Here is an 18,870-nt window from a genome sequence, read left to right on the forward strand (position 1 = left end):
AAAATTGTTTTAGTTATTGGATTACAAAAATTAGAGTTGGAATTTGCTGAGGAAAATCAAGGTCTACTTAGACCTATGTGAGATTCATATATTGTATTCTTTTCTTTTTATTTGAGTGGATGGACTGATGGATATATTTCTTTGGAAGGAGATAGTGGGAAATCCTACACAATGATTTTTAGAATAGTGCATTGGATAGTTCTCGATGATCATAAATGTTGGGTAAAGCCCTTTGTATATTTGTATGGTACTCATTTCACCCAATTTTTACTTGAAAAACCTAATAGGGGTTTCCCACTGAGGTCAATATCTCACCTATATGGACCATTGGTACAATTCTCTTATTCGCTATTGTTTTATTTTTGTATCATTCACTTTTCTCATTTTGTAGAGATGGGTCGTGTCCAAGTTTGCAGAGTCTTACCTATTTTGGAAATTTCCCTTGAGAAAGTTTGGGCTTGTTCCAGGTTATGACTTTGAGAAAGTTTGGGCTTGTAAAATTGCAATACTTTAGAAAAATTATTTTCAAAAGCAAAGGAAGGCCTTACCCAATTTAGAAAAGCATCAACTTGGAGTTTCTCAAAGAAGGGGAATATAATAGATGATATAATAGAGGTGGAGGCTAAAGTGGTGGTATTGGGTATTGGCTATGATGGGGAAAACAAATTGAGGATTTTGCTTCCAAAGAATTTTGTAGATGTTCTTAACAAAACAAAGAATGTAGTACATTTGTATAGGATTGTATTAGCACCATGACTATTTTCTTCTATGCAGTTGTCTAGAGATCTAGTTGATATATTTGAAGCCCTTAAAGCTTGAAACAATTATCTTTTGTACACAGAGGTCTCATTTATCCAAAAATCCCTCAAATGATAACCATAGGCTATCCAAAAAGTCTATCAAATCTTCATTTTTCTTAGACCTGATCTCAATGGTTGGTTTATTTTCTAACAGCCAAATTTGTGATACCAAGTTTCAAGGACATGGAAGCATACATAAATAGGCAGGAGAAATTGTACCCTTCTATTGAAAAACATGTCATGTCACTTTTTAGATATCAGACAATGAAAATCTTTGCAAAGACATGGGATTGAAACCATTCAAAAAATAAATAATGGTTTCAGGAACTATTCTCCATACAGTAATCTTGATTACATGTAGGTCTAGGAATCATTTTCAAATTATGATGTATTTCCTCCTTTTATGCCTATGAAAAACTATGTTGTAATTCAATATTGCTATTTAATTTTAATCAATAAATTCTATGATCTCTAATAATAAAATTCCTTGTATAAGATTTACTATTGGTCAAGATATTTGTATTGAGGTTCAATCATTTATGTATATTGAAAGTTCTGTTGAAAAGGATAAAAAAACATTGCACACAATAGTACATATTACAATAACACAACACAAGATCAACAGTGGCTGATCAATAACAAATGACAAGTTAGCTCAATAGAACATCATATAGGAAAGAAGATGAGGAGAGAATCAATATTCCTCTTGAAGCATGGGTATTGCTGAGAGAATATAGTTTAGGGGAGACTTGAGAAATCTTATCAATCTTACCATCCATATTTTCACTTTTTACTTCAAGAGCTTTGAGTTGATCATTGAGATTGTTCACTTGTTTACCTAAAACTTTGTTTACCTTGAGGTATACCAGCAGGGCATGTGAGAATTTTGGTATCTAGGGAGAGGTTACCATAAGTATAGAAATAAAGGGTAAGTGTGCCTAGAATACCAAAATGCCATTGGCGAGAGTCAAACAAAAAACCTTAGAAAATATACAACAAACATAATGAGCCAGATTGAGTTGAATAACAGTCGACCATGTAGTTTGGAGCTTGCGATACCAAATGACTTGAGAGGACAGCAAGTGCCACCAAAAATTTAAGGCTATCACCATAGGCAAAAGAGGAACAAACCAATAATAGCCAAACTTGGGCTTGTAACTGAAAAAATAGGTATTAAGAAACCAACATCAACCTTTCCACCATATCTTTACCACATAAATGCCAAGCTTGTATAGCACATTCAAGGGCAAAGAAGACACAACCCAGTTGGTCATTTTCTAAAATTCTCTAATGAGACAAAACCTGGCTTTCCTTTCTTCCCAAGAGAAAAGATTTATCTATAGTGGGATTGCATAAATCAAAATGATAGCCTTTTGAGAATAATATGGGAATTGGGGGGATCAAAATTCTCGGAGAATAAATGAAGCTATTTTATCCCATATAGAGAAATCACTCATTGGGTAGGTGCATGGATTGTTTGACATATTGGGTAAAATTAATGTAAGAACAACAGGATATGCACACAGTGGATTTTTCAGGGCAGCAGACAACAATGTTAAAAACAAAGACCACATCTTGACTACAAATTTACGTTGGGTTGTAGTATTGGGTGAATAGAAGTTACATACTCAAGCCACGTATGAAGTCTTCAGAGGGGACTCGGCTACAACACATTATTCAGTTTCCACTGCTTGCCACATCCTCTAGTTCCTATTTAGTGCAAAAAATTTGGTGGAGGAAAAGGAAAAGATTGCCTAGAATAAATCCTTCAACCAATGAAAAAATGGGAATATTGAGCCTAAAATTGATAATAGATGGGAAATTTTATTTGTAAGCATATTTTATGAGAAACTTTTACAAATGTCATAGTTTCCTAGATAAGATTTAATGTACAAGTAGGGTGAAAATATAAGTCCCCACCTATGGTGGAAGGGACTGATAAAAAGACTGAATTTGGTGGACTACTACACTATAGTGTTATTTCTTAGAGAAAAATACAAGGCCCAATAATATTAACATAGTCTATCTTATACAATTCCTATCGTTATGACTTTTTTTTCCACATTTGCCCAAATTTGGTTGTCATTGAGTATTGTTAAAATTAGACATTTTTATTTTGATTAGTGTGGGCAATGATTGTCATATGTTGGTAATTAAATTGTAGGTTATTGTTATGTTATGCTTCAATTATAACTTTGTGGCCTATCATGGATAATAAGAGAACAAAATTTTATGTAGCAAACACCATTGACTTCCTCAACAATATGGGTAGTTTCTTCCTCGATAGAAGTTTATACAAACCTATCAACTTGTACAACCAAGTCAATATAATCCTAATTTGCAAGCACCATCTTGGATTATGTAGCCAATTTCTCAATAATTAGATTCTAGTGTTGTTACAAAAAAGCAACCCTTGGCAACATTTGAGTTCAACTATTGCTAAAGTTTGGATTGAGATTAACCTAATGCATAAATTTATTTCTTTATTTCCTATTTTGCAGCTTCTACTCTTGCATTGGCTTCTTCCAGTGCAACTTCCAAACTATCTTTGTGTATAGCTTCTTTAGAAGTACCTTGTAGAATAATTTAAGTAGTTCCTCATAAAAAAATTCACTAATCCAAGGTTCAAAAGGGTAGAAAATATATTCCATCTATCATAAACTAAATTAGAATTGGAGGAAAGGTTAGATGTCATTTTATACCCCATTGGCTAATACAATAATTATATAATCATATAACCTTGCATGGTGACATCTTTGTTAGATGTTCAAGTGAGCTAGTTTTACATTATGTATATAACTTGTAACAAATCTACTAAGTTGTAGAATTGTGATAGTTATTTGCAAGATATACAATAGGCATATTTAAGCATTCAATAGATTATCTATCTATATCTACTACTAAATTTTTGAACATGAGTGTATCAAAATCCTATTGTCAACTAAATTCATCATAATGTATATTTGATCATGTCGAGTCAATTGTAAGAAAATTGTCAAATGTTGCCATAATGGAAACATAAGGCCTAAAAGGTCATGTAATGGGATTAAGAGTTGGATTAGGAGATAATTATGATGTGTATTTCATTAGGTCTTATGTAACTAATTTAATGTAGTAGGAATGTTTATGGGTTACTTAGTTCAAGGAAGGAACAAACTTGTCAAGAGGAATCGTATGATAGTAATGATTATTAAAGGTAATCACAATCGACCAACCAAGAGGTGGCTATATGATTGGTCAAGAGTTATTATTTAGTTTCCTTGGAAGGAAAGGTTGTAATTATATTTGTAAATCTCAAACACTCAGCATTGGGTCAATGTATTGAGTTTTACATTAGTAAAGAAAGGATTTCTATTGATTTCAATTTTTTTCTCGATAATAGTCTGATCACAAACATTATGTCATATTATATAATTAGTGTGTGGTTATGTAACTGATTGAATACAATTAAGGTTTTAATATACTTTAATTTTTCTTTTGAATCACTTAATTTCATTAATTATTGAGCAAGATATCTTAATTTTAGTGAAATCGGATTTAAAACCCTTAGGATAGCCAGCAAGTTAATTAAATTATAGTTTCACCATAAATGACGTGGATGAAGCCACCAAACATGGTTGATAGATAGGAAACTTTTATATTGTGTGTCTTTAAGGTTGAAATGAACCTTGCACAAGTTTGAACATTTCTTTAATTGGAGAGAACTTTGAAAACATTGTCTCAGATTGTGTCTCTTGCAGTGCTATGTTGGTTTGGAAATGGATTTCAACATTATAATAGTTTGGAAAATATATAAAGACATAATGGAATGTGAGAGGAAGTGTAATATATGTCCAAGAGTGTACAAGGCCATGGTCACCTAATTAATGTTGGCTATTATGATTGTATTTGTTGTAGATATAATTGGTTGTTGTCTTAGACAGGGTACAAGGAACAAAGCATTAAAGAGAGCCAGTTATAAGGGTTGGTTAGTATATAGAATGTAGTAAGAGGATATTCTTATGAATTTTTTAGGTTCAAGAATCCAAGGCATGAGTTTATTTGTTTAAGGAAAGTGTCTAATGAAAGAGGTTGATAGAGGGGACAATCATAGTTCAATTAGGTGATTATGTTGGTGAAGGAGTTTATGTTCCAGTGGGGCATGGGTATGTACAACACCTTCATAAAGAGAAGTGAATCTTGACAGGAGTCAAGAAATATAGTATTTGGGTTGTTGGTGAGTTGTTGTCACAGGCAATAAGAGTAGAATGCAATTGGTCCAAGAAATGAAGATCTAATTAGTCAAGAGGATTGTGTTCAATCAAGGAAGTGTGTGCAATTAGACATTGTGATTAAACAAACAACTTGAGAAATTAGAAATATTGTCTCATATGACTTGATTGACTTTTCTACTCTCTTCAATTGTAATAATTTTTCTTCACCACCCTATTTGATACTTTTCTTATGACTTCATTTTATCTCTAAGTCTAATGAGTATTCCCTCAGCCATGGCAGTTATTACTAGGATGGCAATATTTTTTTCATATATATACTATTGATAATAGTTATTTAGTCGATACCCCTAGTGCAGTGATCATGTACTAGATATTATATGTTTATAAATATGTTGCAAATTAAATTGACAATAGGCATTGTATCCATAGGTTCTCAACTTCTAGTCTTTGTGAAATACTCTGAGGTAGTACTCGCATATATTTAATCTACTGGCTAATCTCATGTATTATTTTTGTTGTAGACCATAGTGTTATTAGTGATAGCCAAGAGAATATGTATTGTTTGATCCCTTTGATACACTTATGTAGGTGTGCAAGCCCACTTGAAAAGTCATCATAGGATTGATATCAATGGTCGTATTTATATACATTGTTTGTGTGTAAAGAAATCAGATAGATCCAAGCTTGAAATGTGGATTTCTAAGTGTATAGGTGTCATTCTTCTTCCAATTAAAAGTTAGATTCCTTGTCTCTCACTCAAATAATGAATATTCCTAGCTTTTTGGTCATTGAGTGCATGAAGATGTTCTCACTATTGAAAATATGTTGTTATATATTATATGCATTAAGAAAAAGTTATGTTGATCAAGTAAGCTTTAAAATAACAACAAATTCAAGAAACTAGTACACGTAATGATGTGGCAACATTTTAAAAGTAGTTGAAATTGTTAAACTAGTACATAACAATGGCCTTCTATATTGAAGCTGTAATTGCTTATAGTTGGTGGCTCAAGAAAGCACCCAATAAGATTAAATTGGTCCCTACAAACACCATAAAAAATAGGGGACAATCATAGTAAATTCTACTCATCAAAGGCATAAAAAGAATCACAACTTTATCACCATTATTTGGAAGAAGTTTAATGATACCTCTATTAATGTCTTTACCAATGAGTGATTTTGTTGAGCCTTTGCATGCACTTTAAGGAGACATTTACTGATCCACATCAAATTTTCTTTCTAAAATTTTGCTAGGAGACCATCATCTATAGGGCTTTCACCATTTTGGAAAGAATTAATAGAAGATTGGAATTGAGTTAAGGAAATATATATTTTCAAGAAAAGAAACAACAAATATTGAAATCTTGATGGAGAAGACTGATTGACACAAATTCTTAGCATTTATGCAATTTGGATCCAAGTCCTCTATAGTGAAAATTTCTTAATAGAACTACAAAAATATGTCTTTAATATCATCTCAATTATGAACTGCTCAGATACCATCTTAAATTTTTCTAATCCCCTCCTTAGCTTTCTTGATTTTAAGGAGGTTTGAAAAAAATTGGATTTCTTATCACCTTGATCCATTTGATTGAGTTTGGATATGGTTTTCATCCCTTCAATTTTTAATTTTATTTTATATCTACTCGGTATCTTGCTTGAAATATTTTAGAATTATAAATCTAGATAAAACTCGTGTCCATCTATTTGTATGTTGTTCCTATAATTTGAGTGCCGGTTGGAAATTTTCATTTTGTTGTATCTATAGAGCTATAGTTGTAGTTGATATTGAGCTAAGGGTAAAATTTAGCCAATAATCCTAGAATTGTATGTTATAAACTCTAAAGTTCTAAACTAATAACTAAACTTTCAACTTATAGCTTGATCTTCTGCAAGTGAAGTCAATTGGATTTTTCTTTGTGACTGGACAAATTTTATCTTTTAAGCAACCTTATTAGAGAACAAATGAGTTTCTTTCTTTTGTATGAGTACAATTATAATTGCTGAAAAAGATATCCATAGCTAGTTTTTCTTGAGCAACAAGCCAAAAAAACTAGAGTAATCATCATTTTCATCTACATACATTGGAAGCTCCTAAACACTGTAATTATCAAAAAAGACTATATAATTCAATATTGTTTTTAAATTACGATAGATTGAGGTCATCATCAAGTAATCATCATTAATCACACCTTATTAAAGACCATTGTTTTGTATGATTATTGCTTGATGCCATTCTATATTGAAGCTTTAATTACTTATAGTTTTTGGCTCAAGCAAACAGCTAATAAGATTAAATAGGTCCCTACAAACACCATAAAAAATAAGGGAGAATCTCAACAAATTCTACTCAATAAAGGTATAAAGAGAATATTCTAGAATAAACACCAATGACACAAAAAATTAAAACTCCAAAAAGGGTAAACCACAAAAAAAATTATGTGATTTAATTGATTTCTTACCCAATAAACCATGCCAAGAGAAATCCAAGGGAAATAACCCAATTGAACACACTGATAAGCCCTAAACCAACATACACATAACCTCTCATTCTAGACACACAATCCCTCAAAGAAGTGTGTTATGGACTTGAATCAAGTTTACCCTCTCGACCTATAATGAATACTCGTAGGTTCTTGTGAACATATAATAACCTATATTTCTCATTTTGAAAGAGCTACAAATGAAGTAGAGAAGGAGATTCAAATTATTTTGGTACTACAAAGAAAAGTAGCCACTAAGTATGGATATCATAAATAATATTGTTAGAATGGTCAAACTAAGTAGTGGAAAAGATTGAAAGCATGTCATACATGACATGTTTTTTGCCCGTGTAACTTTCTTTCTATCTTCAATTGTGAAGATATAAAACATGGTTTCATTGTGCTTGGAGAACCCATATGATCTATGAGGATTTGTGGAATTTTTTTGTTGGACAGTGATCTATTCTTCCATTTATGATCCCATGAAAATGATTGCATCATAATCCAATGTAGTGATGTTTTCTCTCTATTGAAGTTTGATGGAGCATCAAATAAAACTCATGCATAATATTCAAAGTGAAAGGACACATTTAATATAAACTATTATGGAAAGAAGAGAGTTGTGAAAGGATTTCTACCATTGCCAAGAGATGTGTTTTCTATGGTAATGTACATAGATTGAAGTTAAAAAAACTTTCTATAAGTTATCATGTATAATTTCCACATTTGACTAGGTACTTCAAGAAATTCTGGAAATAATGAATTAAGAATGCTTAATAGGCTTATCTCCTATTAAAGAAAATAACTAAAAAAATTTATTTGAGAATCAAGGTCAATTATTAGAGATGTATGTGAAGCTTCGTCATCTAAAGAATAAGTGAATGGGTTTGGAATATTCAATACAAGGTAATAGGTTTTTAAACTTGCATAATATATTGATTTTTTCTGCCAAACATGTAACACCATGCATAAAAATTAAATGTCCAAGATAAATTTTGTATAATAAGCACGACGGTTTGAATTATACATGTCCATTTATTTTATGTGAAAATTTTGAGAGTTATAACATCTTCTATAGATGTGATGTTATGTTTTGGTAACCATTAACCTCAAATCGAGCAATGATTGGGAGGATACATACAAGGAGGATGGTATCTATACTTTTGCCAACTCTCAATTGTTTGAAACCTTTTAAATCCTTGTCAAAAAATCTATTATGCACATAATCTACAATCATGGCATTCCACAAGATCACATTTTTGGTAGCCATTTCATCATACGATTCACATGTATGGGCTTTGGTTCCACATGTTTGCATACATTTATAGGAGGAGTTGCAACTACAACATCTAAAAAAAATCTACCTTTTATCATTTGATCAATGTCTATGCTTTGTTCTAGAGCTCCCCTATTCATATAGGAAAGGAGGATATCGACAATAGTTATGGAGTTTGATTTTGCACCTACCATTTGCATTTGCTTGAAATTTGCTAAAGCCTATTCAACAAATCCACTTTGTAAATATTTTGCATTCAGGATAATTCACGTGGACACATTTCCTAAGAAATCCTATAATATAGTCTACATATCTTGTATATGCACTTCCATATTTAGCACATCTTGTAATTATGGTGTTCTATGAGACAATGTCTATTTCAAGCCTTAAGTTAAATAGTTTGCATACCTTATCTATGCTTCCATATTTTCTCCTCTTTAAGGCCTATAATAATACACTCCCTACTCCTCAAGAGTTGTGTGAGCCTGCAAAGGTTGAAATTAGAGTAAAGGAAATGAATAGTTCCCGTGGATGTTATGTTAAAAAAAATGTAATGCAGACCCCATTGAAGGTAAGTTATAGAGAAGCATTTAGATTTTGTGCGTTTGATAAATTGACCACGGGGTAAGTTTACCAACAACACCAAATTAAAAGATGGATGCCTAAATTTAGCATGAGAAACTTCCAGTGGGTTGTGCCCTAGGCTAATAAATAATATTTTATAAAAAAAAAATAAAAAAATTCTAGACAAATATTAACATAATAAATAATTATAGTTAGAAAGATAATCTCATCAAGGATTTTAAGTTATAAATATTGTATATATCATGACTAATCTCATTATATAAATTAGAATAATTTCATTATATATAGATTGATTATATTAGTAAGATATTACTATAATTTAGTAAAGAGTAATTTGTATTATTGATTATATCAAAACTAATTAACTCTAACAATTTGGATTTAACAAAGATAGACTAATAAACTAAGCTATCATGATGTACTCTAGAGTAGCAACGTAATTACCTTTGTCGATTCTACAAAGATGCTATAACATAACAATAAATCTTATCCTTATTTATTTTATTACATGGGAGGTTCATCTTGGTATGCGGTTTCTTTTGAAAAGTAAAACAAGTAATAAATAATAGATTAGTTTTTGAGCAACATCCATTCTAAGGGGTAAATGGACAAAACATGCACACATGAACCAAAATTACAGGATTTCACCCATAACGAAAATATATAAATTTAAGGATAATAAAATAACATCATATTTTATAAAATTAGTTATATGGTGTTAATGTGATTAATATTAATTATATGTTGATATTATAAAATACTTAATTGATAATTAATCTTTTTGATACATAGAGATAGACATGGATTTTTCTTTTAAGTGTGTGGAGGGTTTCTATTTTCTTCATGAGTTTATAGATAGATTGAGAACTTTGAGTGCAAATTGGGATGATTTTGAGTTTATGTTTAAATTTAATATCACTTGAGAGGACATCCGAGGTAGTTAATTCATAATGATGTATTGATAGGATAAAAACTCAATCAGTGAGCAATAAAAGTTATAAAATAGTTAAATAATATATTAATATGATAAAATAATTTATTTATCATTCATTTAGTCATTTGTTTGGGTGACTAATAATTAGTGAACAATTATTTAGTCATTTATTTGATCATTTATTTAGTCACTTATCTCTGTCTAACCTTGTGATTTTATCTAATGACCAAATTCATCATTTATTAGTCACTTATTCTTATAAATTATAAAATATTTCTATAATTTTATCACATTTAGTCACGTGATTAGAATTTTTCATCTTTTGACTCATATATTTAGTCATGTAGTCATTTATTTGCCAGAATTCTACCAGCAAACCTTTTACTCTATATTTTCCATTATTGGATCCTCCCCATATAATTTTACCCTATCTATTCTTTAATGAAAGTTGTCTATTCTTTAATATATCCAAAAGTTTTGATTTATGTGCTTCCATTAGGGGCATACCTTCTAGAATTTTTCATTGACATCCTAAAGAGGAATTATCATTATTTTTTATATAGTAACATAGTTTACTCCCCCAAATCTGTCCCAGTATTATCTTAAAATTGGGGTCTAACCCAAAGAATTTAGTGGTTCATATCCTCCTTGAGTCTTCTTAGAAAAGTTAATTTTCACCCCTTCCAATATCATATATTAATTTATCATTTATTATGTCTTTATAGGTCATTGTAAAATTCCAAATGCGAGACCCCTTAGGCTGATATTTAGATCTGAAAATGTTTATTGGGTCCGTTCTTAATATGCACTTGTTTAACAATATTGAAGCCCATTTTTTTGGGTTTTTGAAACATATTCCATACTAATTATTCTCCCATAGCCTTATTTTTCCATTGTTTGTATTTAATAGCTAGACCTCCTATATTGATTGGTTTACAAATTATATCACACTTGATCATTGCATTTTTTTGTTTACCAATGTAATTTGCTAGATAAAGTTCCTTAATTTGGAGTCTAGTTTTCTTTAAATAATAGGTAATATAGGTAAATTAAAATTTGATATACATGAATCACTAAAAGTATAGATTTAATCATTATTGCTCTTCCAATATTGATAAACATATCCCTTTCCAACTATCCATCTTACTACAAAGTTTAGATGCAACTGAATCTCATAGTTTGCTACTCTTTTTTCCTTTATGTAATAGTATTCCTAAATATTTACATGAAAAGTTTCCAATTTTGAATCCTGCTATTATTCATATTTCTTGTTCCAACACAGATTTAGTATTTAAAAGGAATATTTTTTATTTGTCTACATTCACTTTTAGACTCGAGGCTTCTACGTATGATTGAGAATTAGTTTAAATTAATTAGCTTCTTCTTTTGTACTATCTCCAAGTAATATTGTATCATTAGAAATTTGTTGATGAGTGATTGTAGGAACATTATTAGTGACTCTAACTCCTATTATTTTATCTTCTTGACGTGCCTTTTGAATAGTTCATCCTAAAGCTTCTGCCATTATAACAAAATGGAATTGAGAGATAGGGTGCCCTTATCTTATGCCTTGTGACATATTAAAGAAGACTCTAAGACTTCCATTAAATAGGATTGAGATATAATTGAAAATCATATTTATCCTGTTAGGATTAAACCACAGACAGAAATAACAATTACATGCAAATATAACCAATATCAAAAAATAATAAATCACACATAAAAGAACACAAGACACCAAGATTTAATGTGGTTCACCCAAACCCTGGGCTATGTCCACCAAATAGCAAGTTGTCATGCCCAAAATATCGGGGCAAAAAAACACACCAAATTTTTTTTTTTAATGATACAATACTAATTAAGTCCACTTTTACAGTTAATCACACTACTATGTTTATTTGAACATGTTAATGTATAGGCATAATGAGAAATAGGTATGAGATCTCCTAACAATATCCTATCATTTCCATATAAGTTTATAAGCAATGAGAAGAAAGGATCGCTAAATCTGAGCTTTCATTGTTACATTGATTTCGACATTTGTTTTGTTATTACTCTAATTTAAAAGTAATCTATTATAATTAAAATAAATAAGTCAAATTATCTTAAACTCGCAATATTAGACAACTATCAGACACTTAAAATTTGATCTAATAATCTAACTTAATTTTTTTTTTCAACTTTTACTAATCTAAAAGATTTTAAGATACAATAATACTAACTTCTATTTAAGAACAATATAATTACTTATAATAAATCTCAATTAATTTTAAGACAGATTAAACATGCTAGCTCACTATCTTAGACAATGTATCGCCCAATAAAGATACTAACCTTTCTAACACATAGCTCTTAACTAAATATTAAATTAGCTTTATAACCTTTCTCCACAACTTAATGTCAAAATGTGAGGTCCACTCAAAAGATTTAAACATTTATTATTGTCCACTATAACGTAAACAAATCAAAATATTAATAAAAAATATATTTGAATTCTTCTAGTAACAATGTATGTAAACATAACTCTAATTATTCGAGACTTTAATTAAATCACCCTCTAACTAAAATAATGTCTTACATACAAATAAATAAACTGTATTTCAATAATAATTTGCTTCAATCTACAACCTATTAAAAAAAAATAGAACATTTCAATTCAAATAATAATCCCACTAAAATTAAATTAAAATAAATAAATAAATAACTAAATAAGATATAACAAATCTATAAACCGATAGATTACTAATGTTTAAAACATTTTTAAAAAACATCAAGCTTTATGATAAAATACAATCTAAATATTATTTACAATCTAAACTATCCTAAACATTGTCTACTAACTATCATTATTTAGACTAACACTTTATCTAATACAAAGCAACCCAATATATGTATATATTTGTTTTTGTTATCTTAATTTAAAAAGATACCAATTTTAATACTTACTCCATTTATTAATTTTAATATAAAAATTTATTAAATCCTAACATCATTAAACACTAATATAACTTTACCAATTTGTTTCCATAAAACATTTAAATTAAAACATTCTAAACTAAAACTAATTTAAATTAAAACTTTTCAAAATAACATACATCTAAACTAAGTTTACATCTATCCCAACTAATACTAACTAAGATTCAATCCCCATTACCCCCTACCCTAGCTGCCATCATGGTCTCCCTACCATACGTGGGCACAAGGCCCCAAGCACGTCCCTTGCACAGTGTCCCAAGCTACAAGAAACGTAGTAGCTGATATGCCTAGTAAAGGTACGCCCAGGCCTAGGAAAAAGGCCAAAAAGGTAAGGGAAAAAAAAGATTTAAGTTTTAAACCAGCCTTCACCAATTAATACATTGCCCTCACATGAAATGATCACACCCTGACATGGCACGTGGCCTAGAGGGCTGCGAATTTTGTGTGGGGTGCATGAGTTAGGCAACGGCTACCCAGGCAGGAGGATCGACTGCCTGGGTATTCCCACCCCCATCCTCATGCCTCCTCATGCTGGCATGCCATCCTGCGTCCATGCCATCCTACCTCTGCGATCGTACTCATGTCTGCCGCTGACAGAGGGAAGTACCTGAAACTAAACCTTAGAAGCCACATGGTATGACATGACAGTTACTCATTCTCTCCCACAGCTTCCACTTGTAGCTTTTTTTTGTAATGTTCATTTCGTAGCTTTTGTTTGTAATGTTCATTTCGTGGTGTAATTAGACTCCATATCAATTAATTATTTTCTGTATGTTATAAAGTAATGCATTTTCGTGCTAAAGCATGTTTGTGAGTTGTTTGAGATAATGAAGTTTAAAATCTGACTTTTTAATACAAAATAATTTTTATACTTTCTAACTCATTAAAATTCAAATTAGATTTTAATGCTTGTACAAATTCATACAACAAAATTAAAATAGTTTTCTAAAATTATTTTCAAACTTTTAAATTATTTTTTCTAATTTCATATTTATTATTATTTTATTGTTTTAAAGGTTATAAAAGTCATAATTTTAATAATCAATCTGATTGAAATCATTATATAATCTATTAAATATTTTAACTTTGTTTTTTCTTTAATGCATTTTGGATGGAGATTAGCCCAACCCTTAGATTTTTAAGATATATATGATACAAAAGTTTAACAATTTACTATATGTTACTATATAGTTTCATTGACATTATTAGTGGAGTTAAGCAATTGTCTCAAATAGAATATACAAAGATAGTAGTGTGTAAAATTTGAGTGGATTGACAAGACTCTTGATGTTTGCCCATGTTGCACCCATTCCTTTGTTTTAAAAATGCCTCTCCTCTTTTTAGATGTCTATTTAATAATACATTTAACCATAAACATTAAATAGTATTGATTATGATCTTCTTTAAAATAGTATTGAAGATTACATCATATTTGATTCAAATATTGAAAAAAAAGATGGCATATTTTCCATTCACCCTTTTTTCATTATAATGTATTAATTATCATTTTTTAAAAAAATTAGACAAGGAGAAATAGACAATACTTTTATCCAATAGGAATTGGTATCTAATGTAATTCACTTTGCCTTAAACATGTACTCATTCATCACAAGAATTATAGAACCGATAAGTGGAAAATGGGAAGGCAATCATATTTTGCATCAATGGTTCTTTAGTTATCAGTTATAATCTAAACTTCATTCACAATGTCTTGAGTATTTGATCATGACACACGATGCTTCTTTATACTACATGCTTGAGCATTTGATTGTGAACTATATGAACGTACAATGACCATCTTTTATTTAAAGAAATGGTGAATGAGCACAAAGAAGCAACTCCAATTTGGATCAATAATGATTTGAATATCAATTATATGACATGCATGTTTTGAAAATAAATCATCATCTAAACACAAACTTATCAAGTAAAAAAAAATTATTTTATGGGTAAATGTTCAAAGTTGGATTTTAATAAGTTATACAAATTTACAGTATTTTTAGTCAAATTATGATTATGGTAAATATGCATGTGGAATGCAATGCACAGTCGTTGGTGATGCAGAGAAACCCTATTCAACCATCGCCAGAGAACAATGCAAAGAACAATGTCGCCCGATTAACCCTATTCCCAAATGCCTTTCTCATCTTCTAAAAACCTAACCACGATTTTGGTGGACTTGATGGTTTTATTAAAACGCGTTCATAAAAACCCAAATTCAGGTTATAATTCAGATCAGCTATACCCAAATAATAAATAAGAGGTGGAATTTCCATGTACATACTAGTGGTTTATTTCAATGAGTGTTATTATTTTTCTTAACAAGAGTAGAATATCACCATATATTATAATAAATAAACTAGTTCAAAAAGAGCTCCTGAGGGAAAGAACCAAAAAGAAAACCCTCATTCGTTACTCATAATATTCAAGATGTGTAAAGTGTAATCCCTAAATTAAAATTGTTAAGAAACCCAAAAGGCTTCCCTTATATCTTTTAGCTATGAGGCTTTATAAAATAGCCATATAAAGTGCCCGTACAAATATACTCATGAATACGTTTATATAAAGTTTTATAGACTTTAATTATTGTCTCAAAATTTATTGGCCATAATCCTCCATATAGATATCATCAATACCTACAAAATGAATGAGTTAGTTATAAAATTCATTTAAAAATAAGGTCTTAGAAAATTGAATATCATTTCATAATTTCCTTACCATCTCCACTTGTTGTGTTTTGGTTAAGATCAATAGAAAAGGGCAACCCATATTGTTGATTAGTTTGTTGATCATCTAATACAACAATGCACATTTAACACATCCATTTAGATAAAATTAAATTATAAACTAAAAACTCAAATATAATTTCAAATTTTTTATTTTTTCTATCATAACAAATTCTAAATCAGAATATTGTTCTCATAATCTATATCACATTATGTAACATAAGAAAAATCAAAATTCCATTACCTCCACAAGTTTGTTGAAATGTTTGAGGATGAATAACCTTTGGCATTGATGGTTGATCTCCACAAACTACATCTTGGTTATTTGATAAAGCATTAAATGCAATTAGAAATGTGAACTAAGTAATCAATTTTAATAAAAATAGTTAATAGTGAGTAAATTACCATCTAGTACTTGTGTGTCATCTATTATTGTTTGGTTCAAATCAATAGAGAAAGGCAATCGACGTCGTGGAGATTCTCCTTGATCAACCAAACCTATATTGACACATGTTCAACATATGAAATAAAAATAACAAGTATTGAGCTATATGTTGAAAGTAATAAAGTACTTTTAAATAAATGTACTCACCTTGTTGCGACAGAATAACTCTTTCTCCTTGTATTGCTATGCCTGAACGATTAATGGCTTTTTTTTCCTTTTTCTTTTTAGAACGTATAGAGGGGAATTGAAAATTTTCATGATCATCAACTCTTTTACTTAAGTTTTGAGTCATAGGTTTTTTCTTTTTATGAATAAATCGACGCTTACACATTTTGCTTGGACTAAACCATGGTTTCTTTCGCCTCATAGGCATGTTCTCTGAACCAGGAATTGATTCAAAATTGAAACTTGAAGCAAGAGATGCATGTATCTCATTTCTAAATCTCCCAACATGTTGAATGAATATTTTTTTTTCATATTCTTCTCTAGTTGACAAATTTTGGATAAATGAATTTACATAATCAATGCAATTTTGAAGTTCATCATGAGAAGTATCAAATGATCTCACACAATCTGTAGTAAAAAAAATAAAATTGTAAAGTCAAAATACTATTTTAAAATACTATATATTTCTTAAGAAAAAAATTGGTATTAAAACTTACCAGTTCTCTCATCTTCACCAATGTTGACTCCAAGCACATCTTGATCTTCTGAAGGTGTAGAACCATCTGCAATTGGAAAAAAAATCACTTAACTTTTTCATCCATAAAATAATTTAATATTTACTTGTAAACACACATTCTTATTACCAATGTTATAGTTTTTATGACCAAAATTCCCTCCAACTTTGTCGTAATCCTCTACCAATGCAGTAACATCATTTGTATTTAAGATCAGTTTAAGTAGGTCTTAACAATATAATAATCAATTATATAATATAAATAATTAAAATTAACTCTCAAATGATACTTACCAACCACTTGACCTTGCTGGTTTATATTGGTTCTCTTTAGTAGATCTAAAATCTTCAGCACATGTTTGCATGTGTTACCTCTTTTTGCCCACTCACAATCACACACTTGCAAATTTGGTCCAAAATTTCTTACAAGATACCATTTGGTTGAAATCGTTTGACTTCTAACTTTAAATGTATCAGGAAGGTGATATAGGTAGCAATCTGTATCTGCTATTCTCTTTGATCTCTCTAAAGAAGTTAGGTAGTATCTTTCCTTTTTGAAGTTGGTTAGAAACCCAGATAACTGCAAGTATCTCTTATTTTTATAGTATGGCTCTACCCTATGAAGAAGAACATGAATGAGCCAATCCATTCTCCTTGTGCATTTTCTAGAACAGTCGATCAAGTGGTGACTCTTGATGTGCATGTGGTATGACTCTATGGAAGCATTAGTATCTTGATTTGCATGGGAGAAACCTCTAAAGTTTTTTGCCCACATTTCTATGACAAAAATATGATAATGTCTTAGCATATATATAATAAAAGAACCAAGCAATAAAAATAAAAATATAATGTAATGAATAATGTATATGATCTTACCAATGCGTCTCTCATCATGACACCAAGTCTTTCTAAAGTAATCAATAAACTCTTTTTGTTCTTTGAATTCATCCATAAATTCTTTTATTAGATGAGTAGTGACATCTCCATCATCACTTATGGCATACATTATCTCACCTAGTCTAGTGAACATATTTGTTGCAACATCCTTATTGCTTACAAACCTATAATAAAAAAGATAATATCAAGCTATGATGTTAACAAATATAACTTTACATGTATTTTAAGTAGAAATGACTCACTTGTAGACATTCTTCAACCATGCCCTACGTACGTGCCAGATACATAAAACTACTCGACAATTGAAGGATGATCTACAAGTTACATTATAAGCATTAATAAGTAGCATTCAAACACAATCAGTTATTAAACTAAAATTATATGTTTAAATAATGAAATGTATAGTTTGAAAACCTATATATCAAATATAATTGGAGGATAATCAAACCTAATTGCTTCAATCTCGGCACTAGCATCATCGGTCATGAATGCATTGACTTGCCAATCATCTTTACATTGCTTGCCTCTTTTGTTAACTTCTGCTAGCCACCCATGTACATCATCAATTTTATTTCTTGAAGATATGGCCCATGCAATAGGTACGCTGGCCTCTTGTTCATCAAATACAAGTAATGAATATAACTCATACTGCACATGAAGGAATCAATAAATTAAGATTTTAGATAAATTTTAGATGAACTAAACTAAAATATATTAATATAGTTGACATTGGTAAACTCACAGCATATTTGTTTGTTGAAAAAGTGGAATCCATTGCTATAATAGAGTTATGTGAATATCTCACCATCATCTCTCGCATCCATGGTGTTTGAATACTTATGATAAATGGAATGT

General features: G+C 30.0%; 1 pseudogene; it reads left to right on the top strand.

Annotated features, from left to right (window-relative positions):
* Positions 1 to 215: 215 nt before the first annotated feature.
* On the top strand, positions 216 to 1,161 carry LOC149540371 (putative flavin-containing monooxygenase 1 pseudogene; annotated as a pseudogene).
* Positions 1,162 to 18,870: the final 17,709 nt, after the last annotated feature.

The sequence above is a fragment of the Cupressus sempervirens genome, chromosome 9, assembly GCF_028749045.1.
Source record: "Cupressus sempervirens isolate cs-2001-9-10 chromosome 9, ASM2874904v1, whole genome shotgun sequence".
In the NCBI taxonomy this organism is placed as follows: Eukaryota; Viridiplantae; Streptophyta; class Pinopsida; order Cupressales; family Cupressaceae; genus Cupressus; species Cupressus sempervirens.